Source organism: Rhinolophus sinicus, linkage group LG01 (assembly GCF_036562045.2).
Source record: "Rhinolophus sinicus isolate RSC01 linkage group LG01, ASM3656204v1, whole genome shotgun sequence".
NCBI lineage: Eukaryota > Metazoa > Chordata > Mammalia > Chiroptera > Rhinolophidae > Rhinolophus > Rhinolophus sinicus.
Genome location: NC_133751.1, coordinates 84,620,267 through 84,636,803, shown reverse-complemented (window position 1 = coordinate 84,636,803; position 16,537 = coordinate 84,620,267). Strand labels below are relative to the sequence as shown.

Sequence of the window (16,537 nt, the reverse complement as noted above, 5' to 3'; positions counted from 1 at the left end):
TATTTTTGAACTTCTGTTAAATGTATTCCTAAGTATTTTATTATCTTTGCAGATATTGTAAACTGAATTGTTTACTTAAGCTAATTTTTGGATTTTTCATTGCTATTGTATGAAAAGGTACTCTGTGAGGGAACAGGGGTAAAAGTTATAAGAGCCCAGTATTCTTGCCTGCCACGTCTGGGTTATATCCTCCATACTATAAGTTGGGCCTGGATAGAGGAAGGGAGACCAAATCTCTTGGTTGCACTCTCCTGGAATTAGCCTCTGCAACACAGAGCTGGATGGTGCTAAGAAATGTTGACAGCCTGCCTCTCCTATGGCGATACCTTAGCCCTTGAATGAGAGCAGGAGTGAGAGGGACCACCAAATTCTTGGCAATACCTACCAGGAATGGACTTCTGTCATGCTGAGCTGAGGAATGGGAGGAAGATAATAGGTCCTTTCTGAAATGCCACAAACTCTCATCTTTATTGAGTTTAGTAGCTTTTCTTTTTCTTCTTCTTTTTTTCAGATTTTTTTAAATTTTTAAATTTTGCAATTTTAGTTGACATTAAATATTATTTTATATTAGTTTCAGGTGTACAGCATAGTGGTTAGACATGTATATAATTTATGAAGTGATTCTCCTCATCAGTCTAGTACCCACATGTCACTATACATAGTTATTGAAATATTATTGAATATATTCCCTATACTGTGCTATACATCACTGTGACTATTTTATAACTACCAATTTGTACTTTTTAATCTCTTCACCTTTTTCACTCAGCCTCCCCAATCCCCTCCCATCTGGTAACCATCAGTTTGTTCTCTGTATCTATGAGTCCTTTTCTGTTTGTTTTTTTTTGTTTTGTTTTATTCTTTAGATTCCAAATGTAAGTGATATAATTTCTCCCTCTTTGATTTATTTCACTTAGCATAATACCCTTTAGGTTCATTCATGTTGTCGGAAATTGTAAGATTTCATTCTTTTTATGGCTGAGTCATATTCAATTGTATATATGTACCACATCGTCTTTATCTAATCGTCTATTGATGGGCATTTTGGTTGCTTGCATGTCTTGGCTATTGTAAATAGTGCTACAGTAAACATACAGGTGCATATATCTTTTCAAATTAGTATTTTGGATTTCTTCAGATAAACACCCAGAAGTGGAATTGCTGAGTCATAAGGTAGTTCTATTTTTAATTTTTTGAGAAACCTCTACACTCTTTTCCAAGGGGCTGCACCAATTTGTAATCCCACCAACCGTGCACAAGGGTTTCCTTTCCTCCACACACTCACCAACACTTGTTGTTTGTTGATTTATTGATGATAGCCATTCTGACAGGAGTGAGGTGGTACCTCATTGTGGTTTTAATTTGCACTTCTCTGGTGATTAGTGATGTTGAGCATCTTTTCATATATCTATGGCATCTGTATGTCCTCTTTGGAGAAATGTCTATTCAGGTCCTCGGCCCATCTCTTAATTGGATTGTTTTCGTTTGTTTGTTTATTTGTTTTTGGGGGGTTGTATGACTTCTTTATAAATTTTGGATATTAAGCCCTTATCAGATGTATCATTGGTGAAAATCTTCTCCCATTCAGTGTGTTGTCTTTTCATTTTGTTGAAGGTTTCCTTTCTGTGCAAAAAGTTTTTATTGATGTTGTCCCATTTGCTTATTTTTGTTATTATTGTTTCCCTTGCCTGAGGAGATATATCAGGAAAAATATTACTAAGAGAAATATCAGAGAGTTTATTGCTTATGTTCTCTTCTAGGAGTTTTATGGTTTTGGGTCTTAAATTTCAGTTTTAACCCATTTGGAGTTTATTTTTGTATTGGTGTAAGAAGGGGATCTAGTTTCATTTTTTGCATGTATCTGTCCAGTTTTCCCAACAACATTTATTGAATAGACTCTCTTTACCCCATTGTATAGTCTTGCCTCTTTTGTCATAGATTAATTGGTCATATAGACATGGTTTTATTTGTTTGCTCTCTATTCTGTTCCATTGATCTTTGTGTCTGTTTTTATGCCAATATTATGATGTTTTGATTACTATGGCCTTGTGATTTAGTTTAATATCAGATAGCACTTCCAACTTTGTTCTTCTTTCTCAAGATTGTTGTGGCTATTCAGGGTCATTTGTGGTTCCCATAAAAATTTTATGATTATTTGTTTGAGTACTGTGAAAAATACCAGTGGTATTTTGATAGGGATTGCATTGACTCTATAGATTGTTTTGGGTAGTATGGACAATTAAACTATGTGAATTCTTCCTATCCTTGAGAATGGTATTTGCTTCCATTTATTTATATTTCTTTTTTCAATGTCTTAGGTTTACCAAGGACAGGTCTATTACTACCTTTGTTAAATTAACTCCTAGTTTGTGTGTTTGTTTTTGATGCAGTTGCAAATGGGAATGTTTTCTTAATTTCTCTTTCTGATAATTCATAATTGGTGTATAGAAACACAGTGATTTCTGAATATTAATTTTGTATTCTACTACTTTACTAAATTCATTTATAAGTTCTAATAGTTCTTGGTGGGATTTTGGGGGTTCTATACATATGGTATCGTGTCATCTGCAAATGCTGACAGTTTTACTTGTTCCTTTCCCATTTGGATGCCTTTAATTTATTTTTCTTGTCTGAATGCTGTGGCTAGAACTTCCAGTATTATGTTGAATAAAAGTGGTAAAAGTGGACATCTTTGTCTTGTTCATGATCTTAAGAAGAATGCTTTTTGCTTTTCCCTGTTGAATATGATATTAGCTGTGGCTTTATTATATATGGCCTTTAGTATGTTGAAGTACATTTTGTCTATTCCCACTTTGCTGAGAGTTTTTATCATAAATGTATGCTGGATTTTGTCAAACATTTTTTCTGCATATATTCACATGATTATATGATTTTTATCCTTCGTTTTGCTTATGTGGTGGATCACATTGATTGATTTGTGAATATTGAACTGATCTTGCATACCGGGAATAAAATCCTACTTGATCATGGTGTATGATCATATGTTGAAGCACAACCCCCACTATGATGAGTATTTGGAGATGGGGTTTGAGAAATAATCCGGTTTAGATGAGATCATGAGGGTGGGACCTCATGATTGAATTAGTGCTCATATAAGAAGAGACATTAGAAAGTGTATGGTCTCTCTCTCTCTCTCTCTGTCTCTCTGTTTCTCTGTCTCTCTGTCTCTCTGTCTCTGTCTCTGTCTGTCTCTCTCTGTCTCTCTCTCTGTCTCTCTCTCTCTCTGTCTCTCTCTGTCTCTGTCTCTCTCTCTCTCTCTCTCTCTCTCCCCCCCCCCCCCCCGTGAGGACACAGATAAAAGGCAGCTATATGAAAGCCAGGAAGAGAGCTCTCACCAGAATCCAACCATGTTGGAACTCTGATCTCAGACTTCCAACCACCAGAACTATGAGAACATAAGGTTCTATTTTTTAAGTCACCCCATCTATGGTATTTTGTTATGGCATCCCAAACTCATCAGACACGGACACTTTTGCTTTTGGCCTTATTATATGATGTTGCTATCAGATATTACTCGCACATGTTCACAACAAGTGTTCTATCATTGGTAATCCAGATCCCTACAGCAATCCTGGCATTGTATTTCAATGTTATAATGTATTCTGTTAATTCTCAAATGTCCAGTTCATAGTCCCATACCATTGAGATTGATTCTATAAAAGACTGACAGCTGTAGCCATATATTTTCTGAAACTAGACCTTTAAAAAAAAAAAAAAAAAACATCCAGCTCTGGTGGTTAGCCTGGGTTAGCAATGTATAATTCTTCCTTGTAGTTGAGTTTTTTGAATGTCCTTAAAAATTTTTCTTCCAGTTAACATCAGTTAGATCAATGACATTCCATCAGAGAAGTTTTAATAATATTAAACTTCAAAATAAAATGGCTATGGTTTCAATCTCTTTCCTTTCAGAAAGTTATTTGTCCTGGTTCAAATGTGTCCACGTTGTACCTATTGATCAGTTCTACATTCCAAGCAGCTTTGGAAAAGATTCAAGGCCACAGATGCTTTACTTCACAATTCTCCAGACACAGAGTAGTCTTATTTGATTCATATTTATAATATATATGTAAGTATGCAGAAAACATTCCAATGACTCTTCCCTGAGCAAGCAAGTTCTCTCGTAACATGATTTGTTATGTCCATCAATACAGAGAACTGATTGTGTCATTTTATAGGATTTTAAAGATTTTTTAAAATTTTCGCTAAGGAATCTGATTATGCATTTAAGAACATTTTAACTGAAAGATTAGTAAACCTAATAACTGATAAATCATCAAATTTATTCTAAAATATATTGTATTAGATCTCCAGTACATTTTAGTTATTATCTCTATTCTGCAAAATGAGCAATGCATTTTGGTTCTTGCCCTCATGGGTACACATGTATTTTACAAGGATGCTGATGGTGTATTTTGCTATACAAATCGCAAGATATAGTTTACACAAGAGCTCAGGTTTTTATACATTTCTCCCCAAAGGGTATTCACATTTGATAAATCACTGATTGAAATCTGAGGCAATTAAGTTGTGATGACCTTGGCATACTAGTGGATGTATTTTCCATTAAGACAATGTGAGTCCTTTATTACAGCCAGCCTGAGTAGAAGAGAGCCAAGTTAAGCCCACATCACATTTAATTTTTTACCCCTCAAATACACACAATGTTTTAATTCACACAGATTAAATCTACCTGGCAGCCTCTTGCTTTATTAGGCCAAATTGAACCCCTTGCTTAGAATTTCCACTCTTTAATTGAAGTAATAGCCATTAATCACCCAAAAGCCAAAACAAGTATCTAACATTACATTGATTTTAACTTTTTATTTTGTCTTTTTGAAATCATGAACAGAATATTCTGCTATATTCTACACTGTTATGAAACAATACCTAAGATATTATGATTATAAAATATTCCAAGAATATCCAAGTTTATGGAGAAAAATATGGCCATTCACTTTCACATTTTATCGCCATTCTCTCTTTTCTCCTCAGAGTAAACTTTCTCACGAGCTATTATGTTTCCATGCAGGCCTTTCCATTCTTTTTTATACACAATTTACAGGATGGCAAATGGGACCTTTCCTACTAACTTTTCTCTGGGGTAATCCCAGATCTATCACATAGTATTTAATCCTGACAATCTGGGATTTCTGGAAATTCTGTGCCCATCTAATTCCCCTTAATAAATTATTTTTTTGCTTATACATTTAGAACATATTCTGTTGTTGGCAAGAAGAACCCTGAATGACACAGGCATGTGTTGACTCTTTTCCTCAGAAGATAGCCATCGATCATAAACTCCTCAAATTCCTGATTATCATTAAATAAATTTGCCAAATAGTAACTTAACTGAGTATAGTACTTTCATGTTGCTGTCCTTTCAGCTCAGCACTGTGTAAATGTTATTCTGCTTTCTTTCTGATTCAAGGTTGCAGTTAAGTCTGATGGTAACATAATTATTTTTCTTTTATAGACATCTTGTTTTCTTTGCCTTAAATCTTATGTTTCCCCTTTATTCTTAGAGTTTGAAGGTTTTATCAGAAAATGACTAGTTTTGTGTGCCTTTTCTTATCATTATAGCTTTGAATTCAGTGAGCTTTTTCTGTAGGAAGTCTTTCTTTAGTTCTTCAAGAAAAATTTATTCTAATTCGTAAATTCTTGTCTATCATCAGTTTATATTTCATTTTATAAAACTATTTTTCATATAATTGCTCTTGACTATATTCTCCAATTCTACTATTTTCCTTCATGATTTTGTGCTTTACTCTTTGCTTTGAGATATTTCTTACATTTGATCTTTCAACCACTAATTTGGGTTTGAACATTCACTAGTCTTTTCATCAATAGAGTTACTGGTTTGTTGTTGTTATGAAAGCAATTTTTTAAGCTCTAAACTTTTTTTTCTTATGCAGACTGTTATCTGTCTCCTCCTCCATTCTATTTGGCTGAACATGTGTTGGGTTTGTTCTGACTGAGGTGTTTTCATTGGCTGATGGGCCCTGGAGACAAGATGCCAAAATTCCTTGTCATCAGTATAGCTAGCTGATCCTCCAACAAGTGTGTGCCGTGCCATAGGTGGTGCATATGCATAGTGATGTACAAACAGGCAGGTTGCCATACCGCCAATAAGGGATCTGGAGGAAGCTTCATTGCTTGCACTTGCTCAGTTTCAAGGGAAACAAGGATGTACTTCAGGCCTTCAGCTCCTACGTGGCCACCTGAGGGCCAAAGAGACCCAGCATACTTAAAAGGAGCTGGTGTAGACTTGCCTGCAATAGTCCCTAGGCCTCTGTAGAGATCTCTGGCCCTCCCTGGGGCTCCTGTTCAGGATGCCCTGCTCTCGGGGGAGAAAAATCCTGTCCCACTTGCTTCCTGCTATCTGGAGAGGAAAACTCATTGTGTTTGGGATTTAAGTGAAGGGAGCTTCCTGCATGTCACCAAATTCCCCAGAATTCTTCATAGATAACCTTAATAATCAATATTGTAGAATCTTTCCTATTCATTATTTTAATACTGTTTTTCTTCTTTTCTTAGATAACCTTAAACAAAACATGAAATAGAGCATGGATTCAGCACCTGTCTTAATACCGATCTTTCAGCCACTCACCCCATTTGCCTCTAAATGTTTACTCCTTTTCTCTTAGGAATCCATCTTTCATACCCATAACACTTCCTCTCAACTGACAGACACATCAGTGGGAATCAGTGTTGACCTAGGGGAACAGTCCAGTGCTTCTCATTCGCCACATGGGAACCCACGCCCACACTGGCCTCGCTTTCAGCGTCTAGCCTTTGAACTTTTTCTTTCTAGATTTCCAAAACCTGATTTTCACCTGCACCATTCACCAGTTAAGATAATATCATTTTAACATCTTGCATTATCATAATACCAACACTCTCATATAACTTGAAAGAACATCCTTTTGACTTGCTAGTTAACAGCTACTTGGAATCATTTTTGTCAGTTCTGAACATGATAATAAAGAAACGATGAGTTTGAGATGTGTCTCTTTTACCTTGTTTTCCTTCTGATATGCATTCCTTTGATAATAACAGATCATTTTAAAGCAGACTGCATCTTGCTCAGCACTCAGTACCCCCCCCCCCCCAAGACTTTATGGCTCTCTTTAAGTTGAATTTTTAAAACAACAATGTAGTTAAAGATTCCACCAAATTGAATCAGAAGTAGTCAAATCAAAACACACAGAGAAGCTCATGGATTAGCTGGAGTCATGGTATTTTAGCAGCATTTAAAAATACCTATAAGTATATTAAATATTTTATTCTAATATTTTTAGTTTTTACATTGAAATCTTTAATCAATCTAGAATTTATTTTTGTAGTTTTATGACTAGTATGAGGGAAAGATCCAATTTCACACTTTTTTTATATAGGAAGACAATTAATCCCACAATTTATTTTTAAAAAATCTATCCTTCTTCTGCTGATTTTTATAATATTTTGAAAGCATGGTTTCATATTTAGAATTATTTATTTTAATGTCAATTCTTGTTAATTATTCCTAACATATTGGCCTTATAAGGTAAATATTAGACTAGGAATTTTAAATCTAAATGTTGACATCTAGATATTAAAACAAATGAGAAACATCAAATTAAAAAAAGATCATTTTTCTGGACTTAGTTATTTTTGTTAAAATAATCATTGTATTCACTTTAAATCAAATGTAATATGTCTTCAAGATGTGTTCAAGAGCTTGACAATGATTTCATACTTTGAATAATTAAGTCCAGTACCTGTCTCAACTTCTGCTGTATCATAGTTAAACCTCAGGTAGAAGTGAAAATTTCTGTACCTCTGTAATGCCATGTTGAAAAAATGCAACTAGCCTCAGGAAGTTTCTGTCTGGAATGACTGTGCTTCACTAGGTAAAAATATTTCATACAGTACCAGGAAAATCTGATGGGAAGAAGGGATAATGATGTAATATACACACATATTTTTAAAGTTGAAGAAATTGAACTTATAATTTGATACTGGCTTTTGCATTTGGAGCAAAAGGTTTACTTTCACTCAGATCAGAAAAGTTGACAATGACAAATCTGAACATACCATCTTTTTCAGATACTGCGTTTTATTTTTAATTTTAAATACGGTTCTAGATCACCTTGTAGACTGGACTTGTTACTTTTAGACAGTGTTCTGTCTGTTGCTAATTATAGCAAGGTATTGATAAAAGCAGTCACATCTAATTAGGTAAACCAAAAGTGAAAGGCAAACTATTTTGAGGTCTATATCTTTGCAATAATTAATAAATAATTTAAGTTCTGTATAACCAGGCCATTAGAGAAACATTTTAATATGTATGACTGATAAGTCACATATTTAAGGGAAGTAGGAAGCTGAATTTCTAATCAAGAATTTTCAAACGTCCATTAAGAAACTTCATTTACCAACTGGTGGGGAAATAATAACCAGATCTTATTTATTTCTAAATAAATGAAACTATGTAATTTTCAAAGAGTAAAAGTAAGAATGTCCTTGATATTTTGACTCAGGTAGTAATTTAATTCTTATATACCCCAATATAACTTAGATTTGAACTTCTTGTATTTTTTTCCCTTTAGTTTGAGGCCCTAAAGATGAATGGATATGGAACAGCTGCTTCTCCTTGTTGTAGCAGATAAAATTAAGTGCCTACCAGGAATCGGGCCCTCACTGATTAAATGGCAAATATATATTTCTCCTAGGAATCAGTCAATTGAGACCATTTTTCAGAAACATCTGAATTTTAATAATCTTAGGTTTAAGCTGAATTAACCAACTAGGTGAAGACAGCTTTAGCCATTAACTACAATTGTCTAGAGTTCCCATCTGCCAGGTGGTTTAGAACAGATCTCAAATAAAGGAAGAAATGCATATCAAAAGTTCCACTTGATATGTAACTGTCCCCATGCCACATCTGTGAATACAAATGTATTATATTTTAAATGCATTGTGTTATAAATCTCAAAGCCCTAAGCTTTCCCTTGCAAGAATAAAAACAAAAATCCAATCTTTTCCTGGTATCTCCATCAATTATCTGTCAACTATCTAGGTATCTGGAGAGGTATGCATTTGTGGATAGGTAAGGATTGTTTGGTTATCATTTGATACTTTATGATGTTTGCAACATTCTAAACCCTTGGTCCTAGTGTTATTTACTCAATTATTTAACAATTATTGATTACCTATTGTGAACAAGATGTGATTCTAGATACTGGGCATACTTAATAAACAAGACGGTGAAGGTCCCTGGCCTTTCTAATGTCTTTCTAATATCGCTGCCTTCACTGTTTTTCTGGGTCACTCATACTGTTGGTCTTCTGCCCTCACTGTTACTCCAGTACTCGGGCCCCAACCTCCATGCTTCCCATCAGCGGCCTCCTTGTAGGTGCAAACCTCTTCTTGACTATTTACCTAGGTGCTCTTTCTCTTCTCTGGCCAACAGAAAACTTCTTATGCCTCCTGGGACAAGCTCTTTCAAAGTGACTCTCCACAGCAGTGCTCTTGCACCCTTTGGGACACACTTCTTTCTTTTATGCTATTGGTCCCTAACCTTGGCTCTGGCTGAGAATCACTTAGTGAGATGTTTAAAAGATACTGATTTTCTGGTTCATTTCATATTGACAGAATGAGAGTAATGAACAGCAAAACCCAACCATCTATTAGGTTGGTGCAAAAGTAATTGCGGTTTAAAAGGTTAAATATAATCGCAAAAATTTCAATTACTATTGCACCAACCTAATATATTCTGTAAAATCTCCTCAAATGATTCTGATGGATTCTGATGGAGTGTGAAGCACAACCTCTTATTTCACATGGTCCTATTAACGTCTTCAAACCTGAACCCTGTTGCTGTTTCACTCACACTAGCAAACTATCCCTGTGTTTGTGGCTGGTTTGCTGTAAGGCCCCAATTTTCTTTTCCATCTTTCTGAGGTCATACAAGGATTCTCAGTCCCTCAAGAGAGTCTGAATATTCCCAAACTCTAACTGTGGATAACTTCAGTTCACTTTCACGGGGCTCTATAGAATTCAAAGTTGTGGTTTAGAGTTTTACGTCCTGGGTTGGGACCAACATTCCACAATCGCTACAAGATTCTTACAGTATTTACTAAACATAGAAAGGCTGATGTATGTGAAGAACAGAGAGACTCCACAGGGTGGTGGCGTCTAAAACTCAGGAAACTGAATGTCACCTTCAACAAAGCCAAATACAGTTACTCATCAAATTTCTGTGGGAAAGAACATTATTAGAGATAAAGATAAATATTAGCACATTAACCTCACAAAAATATTTTTCATTTGGCTAACCTCCGCTTCTGGAAACATGAAGTTCTCTTTGCAGAAGAGGAAAGGATGATGGTGGTAAAGAGCACCTGCGGATGTACAGCCACTTGGAGCCAAGTCCTGGCATTGATATATTCTATCAGGGTGGTCCAGACAGTGTTTATCTTCCAAGGTCTAGTTTCCTCTCCCGGAAGCAGAAATGCAAGCAGTACCTACATTATTGGGTCATTCTGAATATTCGTTAAGACAATGTACCTTAAGCACTTAATATGGTACTTAGCACATTGTAAGGATTCAAGAAACAAATGACTATTCTTGGTATTATTATTACTGATATCATTATCATGAGTAAATATATGAAGTTGGAAGTTGTAGGTAGGACTTCTCCCTGAGTAAGATCTACAACTAAAGTTATTAAGGCATGGACCAATAACCGTTTTCTTTCAGTGGTCATTATGTAAGATTAATCATAACCATTTTTTTCTTCTCTTTTTGGGGGTTGGAGGAGGAGAGGAACATCCTCACAGTCTCTCAGATCATCATGAAGAGGCCTGTTCCTATCTAAAGTAAAAAAAAAAAAATTATTACCTTCCTCTGGTTTAAATGTCAATCATGTTTATATTCACAAAATGTATGTGATAACACTACAGCTGACAGGCTAGTTCAGGTTCAACTGGAAAATCTCAACTGTTTACTGATTTTTTTTCTGGGACACACATTCTGAAAAATTTATTGTAGGCAGATAAAATTATTTAACAAGTTCTGTTATCAAAAGGAACTTTCTAAATAAATCTTATACAAATCAATATAAGGGATAATATTTAAAAATAATGTAAATTCTGCTATGAAAGCACATAGTCATGATACAAAATATTTGAGAATATTTTTAACTTCTAAATCAATTGAGAATAATTTCATAGAAATATAAATGTAAAGAATATCATCAATATAATGATCTGAATTCATTTATGAGGATCATAAAATAATTAGCTTATCTCACCACTACCTATATCTAATTCTAAAACAGTTTTTCAAGTTGTCATTGTTCATTGCTCAATATCTAATCAAAAGTGGTCTTTATGGAACATAGGCATTGAGCTGAAGGAATTTGTAATGTAAGTTAATGGAATCTAGTATACGTGCTTTATTTCTTTTCACCTTGAATCAATTTTTTTTCCATAAAAATAGGAGTTTGTGACAAAATTCTGAGCATATTTACTATAGATGGATATTTGTTTCTTTCAGAAAATCATGAATATGTGTTAATATTACAAAGAAAATTAACATAAAACTAGAATATTTCAGTTGTTTTAATAAAACTTTGTTTCATACTGTAATGCACGATGCTGGTTTTCAAAAGAAAATATGATATAAAGTACGTATTAACTGTTTCTAAATGATTATAATGAAAAAGTCTTAGACTCCCTCCCAGTGGTATCTCCAGAATTTCCAAAATATAGGAAAATCCTAGGAGGTGCTTATCTGTTTGGAAGGAAAGACAAAGGCATGTCATGAAAGGGTGGTAATGTTAGCAACATCATTAGTGTGACATAGAGCTTTTCTATTTTCGATGGCTTGGGGAAACAGATGGTTATGTGGTGATGTTGGGGGAGGTGGCGGTGGGGAAACATCTCTCTTTATGCCACCATGTCTCCCTTTTCTGATCAACTATTGTAACAATAACATTGGTCACGGATACTTCAACTGTAAGTGGGGGGAAGAATTAAGAAACTAAAATCTCTCACATCTCCAGTTACAAGCTCTGCACTGTTTAATAATCAAAACACAAGATATCAAATGCAAATCAAATGCAGTAATAAAACTTAACATATCTGATAATTAATTCTAACAATCTGAGATTATCTTATATCGTGCTTTTGATTCTATACTAGAACTATTGTACATTTTGTGGATAGTTATGACTTCCAAATACATTTCAATGTGGGAAATGACAATTCTACTGAGATATAAAGAAAAGAATGTGAAACAAAGACTTTTTAGTTAATGAACCCATGCAGATCAATCTCAGTGGTATGGTGATCATTAAAAAACATCATATATCATGAGAATTATATTCTATTGTATGACAAGGTCCATTCTTCCCTTCTGACAGAGAAACCTTCTAAAGAATAAAAAGCATCCTGCCTTTAATTGTTTCATTTATCTGCAGTTTGAAGAGTTAATTTTTATCTGAGTAAAAAAGCTATATTAACAAAAAATTCCGTGCTGGCACTAAAACTCTTCCCTCGGATTTTTCTTCCCTAAAAGCTTATTGAAGGAGACATTAGTTCCATGTTTCTGACATCTTAGCTCAAGACTTTAGGGATATAAACAATTATCCTCATCCGGCATAAAGCTGAATTTCCTGGCTTGAAAAGCAAATGTATACACAGTTTGATTCTACTTACACCATTCCATGCCATGAATTTCTAGGTTACTTGGACATATATATGCCACTCTTCTTTATTTCCCAGTGTGAAAATCCAGTTGGCTGTCTGTCTTATAGTTTACCCCAAAAATAGAAGACTACATTACAAAGCAGGCATCGAATGAAACAGAAAATCAGGATGAATATATATGATTCTTCTTTTGTCCCATAAATCCCCAAAGACAATATAAATTTGAGAGAAAAAATATTATTAAAAAGGAAACCTGGCTTACAATCTCAGCCTAATGGGATATGCAGAAGAAATGTGAATCACATTGCTCCAGAGTTAAGTTAATAAAATATTAGATTGTCAGATGTTTATGGAAAACGTAATGCTTCCTCATAGGGCAATGCACATACAAGTTTTCGTAGCTTCCACACTATTCTTGAATGATGTTTCCTTTGCTTGCTGTATAATCATACCAAGTGGGCAAATACATAATGGAGAAGTCTAAATTTTTGCTTGGTAATTTCATTCAAAATATTTAGATGATGTTTTGTGAGCTGCTCTCTAGTGAGTGACTACAGTAAATGCAACTGACATTAGTAATGAGCTTTATCTGTATTGCTGCCATGTTATGGTGCATACCAGTTTTGTTTACCTGTGCTAATCCAAATAAAATGCACATTATTAACTGACCTTATGGTCTTCTTAACTATTTTTAACCTATGGCTCACTTTGTACTTTTGACATAGTAGAATAAAGATGAAGAGATTGGTTCTGGTACAGATCAGGTTCTCATTAGAGCAAATTGAGTTCTTTAATCAACAACATATTTTTTTTAAAGAAATTAAAACCAATGTTTGGAGATTTCCTGCTTTTTTAATGGTTTGCTTTTCTCTTTTTAAAGTAGCCTTAAGCCAAAGTGAAGTTGAAGTTGGGGGGGCGGGGGAGAAGGGAGGGGATAAGGGAAGTTATGCAATCCAGAAGTTTGTTGACAAAACTTTTTTGATGTCTTCCAGTTTATAATGGAAAGTGAAATTCCAAGAATAGTACAAAAAGCAAGTGAATCACATTACTCTTAATCAAAAAATTAAATGCAAAACAGTTCTGAAAATGCTCATGTTTAAGTTCTGTGACTTTGTAGCAAATTCTTCCATCATGAGCAGTTTATTCTGTGTGAAAAACAAATATCTGTATATGAGTACCTAATTCTGAAAGTACTAAATAGATATGGTACAGCTAATTTCCATAGTAAGAAAATTGGTCTTTTGTGTATGCTTCTGTACTTGAAATAAATTGAGGTCGTCAGCCATAACCAGGACTACAATTAAAATAGATAAAATTTCTAATTCTTTTCTCTTTCAAAATCTTGTTATCTGTAGATAAATGATCCACAAAAGAAATCTAAAAGTCTAAGACTAGGCTAGCTTAGTTTTTTACCCTGTGGAATGAGGGTATTCGTGGTAATTTACTCATTTCAGTTGCCCTTTATTTTTTAATCTGTTCTTTCATTTTATGGTTAAATATTCCCTCTGTTTTATTGCAATGCTATTATTTTTCATTGTTTTGATGGCAACAAGTCTTTTAAAATATTTTCTTATAAAAAAAGTATTGCTTAATAGGGTTTCATTAAAATTTAAAACCTTTGCTCTGCAAAAGATAATTGCAAAAGAATGTAGAGACAAGCTACAGACTGGGAGAAAACTATTTAAAAAAAAAATACATCTGATAAAAGACTGTTATCCAGAATACATAAAACATTTTAAAACTAAACAATAAGAGAATAAGCAACCCGATTTAAAATATGGATCAAAGATTCGAACAGACATGCCATTACAGAAGATATACAGATGGCAAAAAGTGTACAAATAGATGAACCACATTATATGTCATCAAGGAAATGCAAATTAAAGCAACAATTAGGAATCACTACACACCTATTAGAATGGTCAGAATCCAGAACACTGAAAACAGCAAATACTGAAGAGGATGTGGAGCAACCAGAACTCTCATTCATTGCTGGTGGGAATGCAAAATGGTACAGCCTCTTTGGAAGACAATTTGGTGGTTTCTTATAAAACTAACCATACTCTTTCCATATGACCCAGCATTGCAGTCTTTGATATTTATCCAAAAGAACTGTGGATATTTGTCCACATATTTTGCATATGTGGGGAAACAAGGAATATAGGAAGTCTCTGTACTTTCCACTCAGTTTTGCTGTGAACCTAAAATTGCTCTAAAATATAAAGCTTATCCATTAAAAAGCATACTCTGAAACATGTTTTTCTTCCAATTTTTAGGTGATGTACCTTTTCCATTATATTTCAATACTTTAAAGTACATTTCCCGCTCTTTCTGTTTCTCAACATTGTATTGGGAGATATTTATCTATAGTTCTTTTCACTGTTTGGAAGTTTATAGATTTTCACTTTTAGACCTTAACTTTGCAACAAGTTAATGTTCTGCATAGGAGTACATTGCCCTCCATCTGTGAGGGCAATTTGACATTCATTTAGGACACATCTGCTCAAGATTCTTTTGCCTTCTTTTTGGCCATGCTAGATAGCCACCTAAACAATCTTTTTGTTGTTTGTTGTTGTTTGGTCTTCTTTCTTTTTCTTTTTTTCCAGAACACTCCAGACAACCTTCCCCTACTGAAAACATCCATTACTTCTAGTAATCTACTTCAATGGCCTGTGAATTTACTTTCCATTGGTTAAAATTCATACAGTATATACCTTCATCTATTCCTTTATTCTTTCTTTTTGGATCCTTAAGATTTGTATTGTTTAAATAAATTTGAAACACTGTTAGAGTGAGATGTAAAACTCTAGTGGTTGCGGGCAACAACTTACAAGTTTTCTTTCTGGTCAACTCAGTTCCTGCACTCTGGATTTACATACAGATAGTTTATATACGTTAAATCCATTCCTTACTGTTTTTGTTGACATTTTTCCTTCGTTGTGGTTCAGAAGTGTGTGAATGCATACTGAACCCAGTTTATCTGCTACCCTAGATCTTTCCAAGCATGTCTCCCCAGGGTCTTGGTCACTTGCCTTGCTCCTTGGCCAGAGTGTCTCTGGTAGAAGATCCGTGCTGCTCCCAAAGTGGTAAAGCCATGGAGCTACCACTGGTAACACTATTATGCTGAAGGACCCTTTGTTTGTTTCAATGCAACTGATAAGAAGAGATACTTGTGCCTGCTCAATGGCTGGATCATGCCCAAGGAAGCTTGGATTTCTCTGGGGACTTCCTAGAGACTCAGCCAGGTTAAACAAAACAGGCATATGGGGCACCAATGTATCTGAGAAGAAGGTTTTGACCAAGGACACAGAGAAGGCAGGGATGATTCAGCGAAGAAATGGCTCCCTGTCCTCTGGCTGGTTGTTTTCCATATGCCTCTCTAGATAGATCCCACGTAACTGAGCAACAAAATGTTTTTAAGGCAAAGCTGTGGCCAGCTGTGGATTGTACCACCTTGTGTTTGCTTTCCCACCTCCCTTGCTTCACTTTCATTTGTCCTTGACTCTTGGTCCCTGGGATTGTATTCCCCAAGGCAATATTAACTTGTTAATTTTTGCCTCAGGTTCTGTTTTCTAAGGAATCAAGATTAAGACAGTGTGTGTGTGTGTGTGTGTGTGTGTGTGTGTGTGTGTATGTTCCAAAAATGTCTTTCTCACTCTTTGTTTTTTCAACATGCAGTCAGAATAATTCCTTATGTGAGTTTTATCATGTATGTTCTTTTAGCATTAGCATATAGTGCTACTACAAATAGCATTTCCTATAATTTTCACGTATGCTTCAATGGAATTTTGGAAATGATAGCTATGGGGCCCCTAATACTCCAT

The 16,537-nt window shown here is 34.8% G+C and overlaps 1 pseudogene; it reads right to left on the bottom strand.

Annotated features, from left to right (window-relative positions):
* Positions 1 to 15,809, bottom strand: part of LOC109454634 (heat shock cognate 71 kDa protein) — a 46,906-nt pseudogene extending 31,097 nt beyond the window's left edge.
* Positions 15,810 to 16,537: the final 728 nt, after the last annotated feature.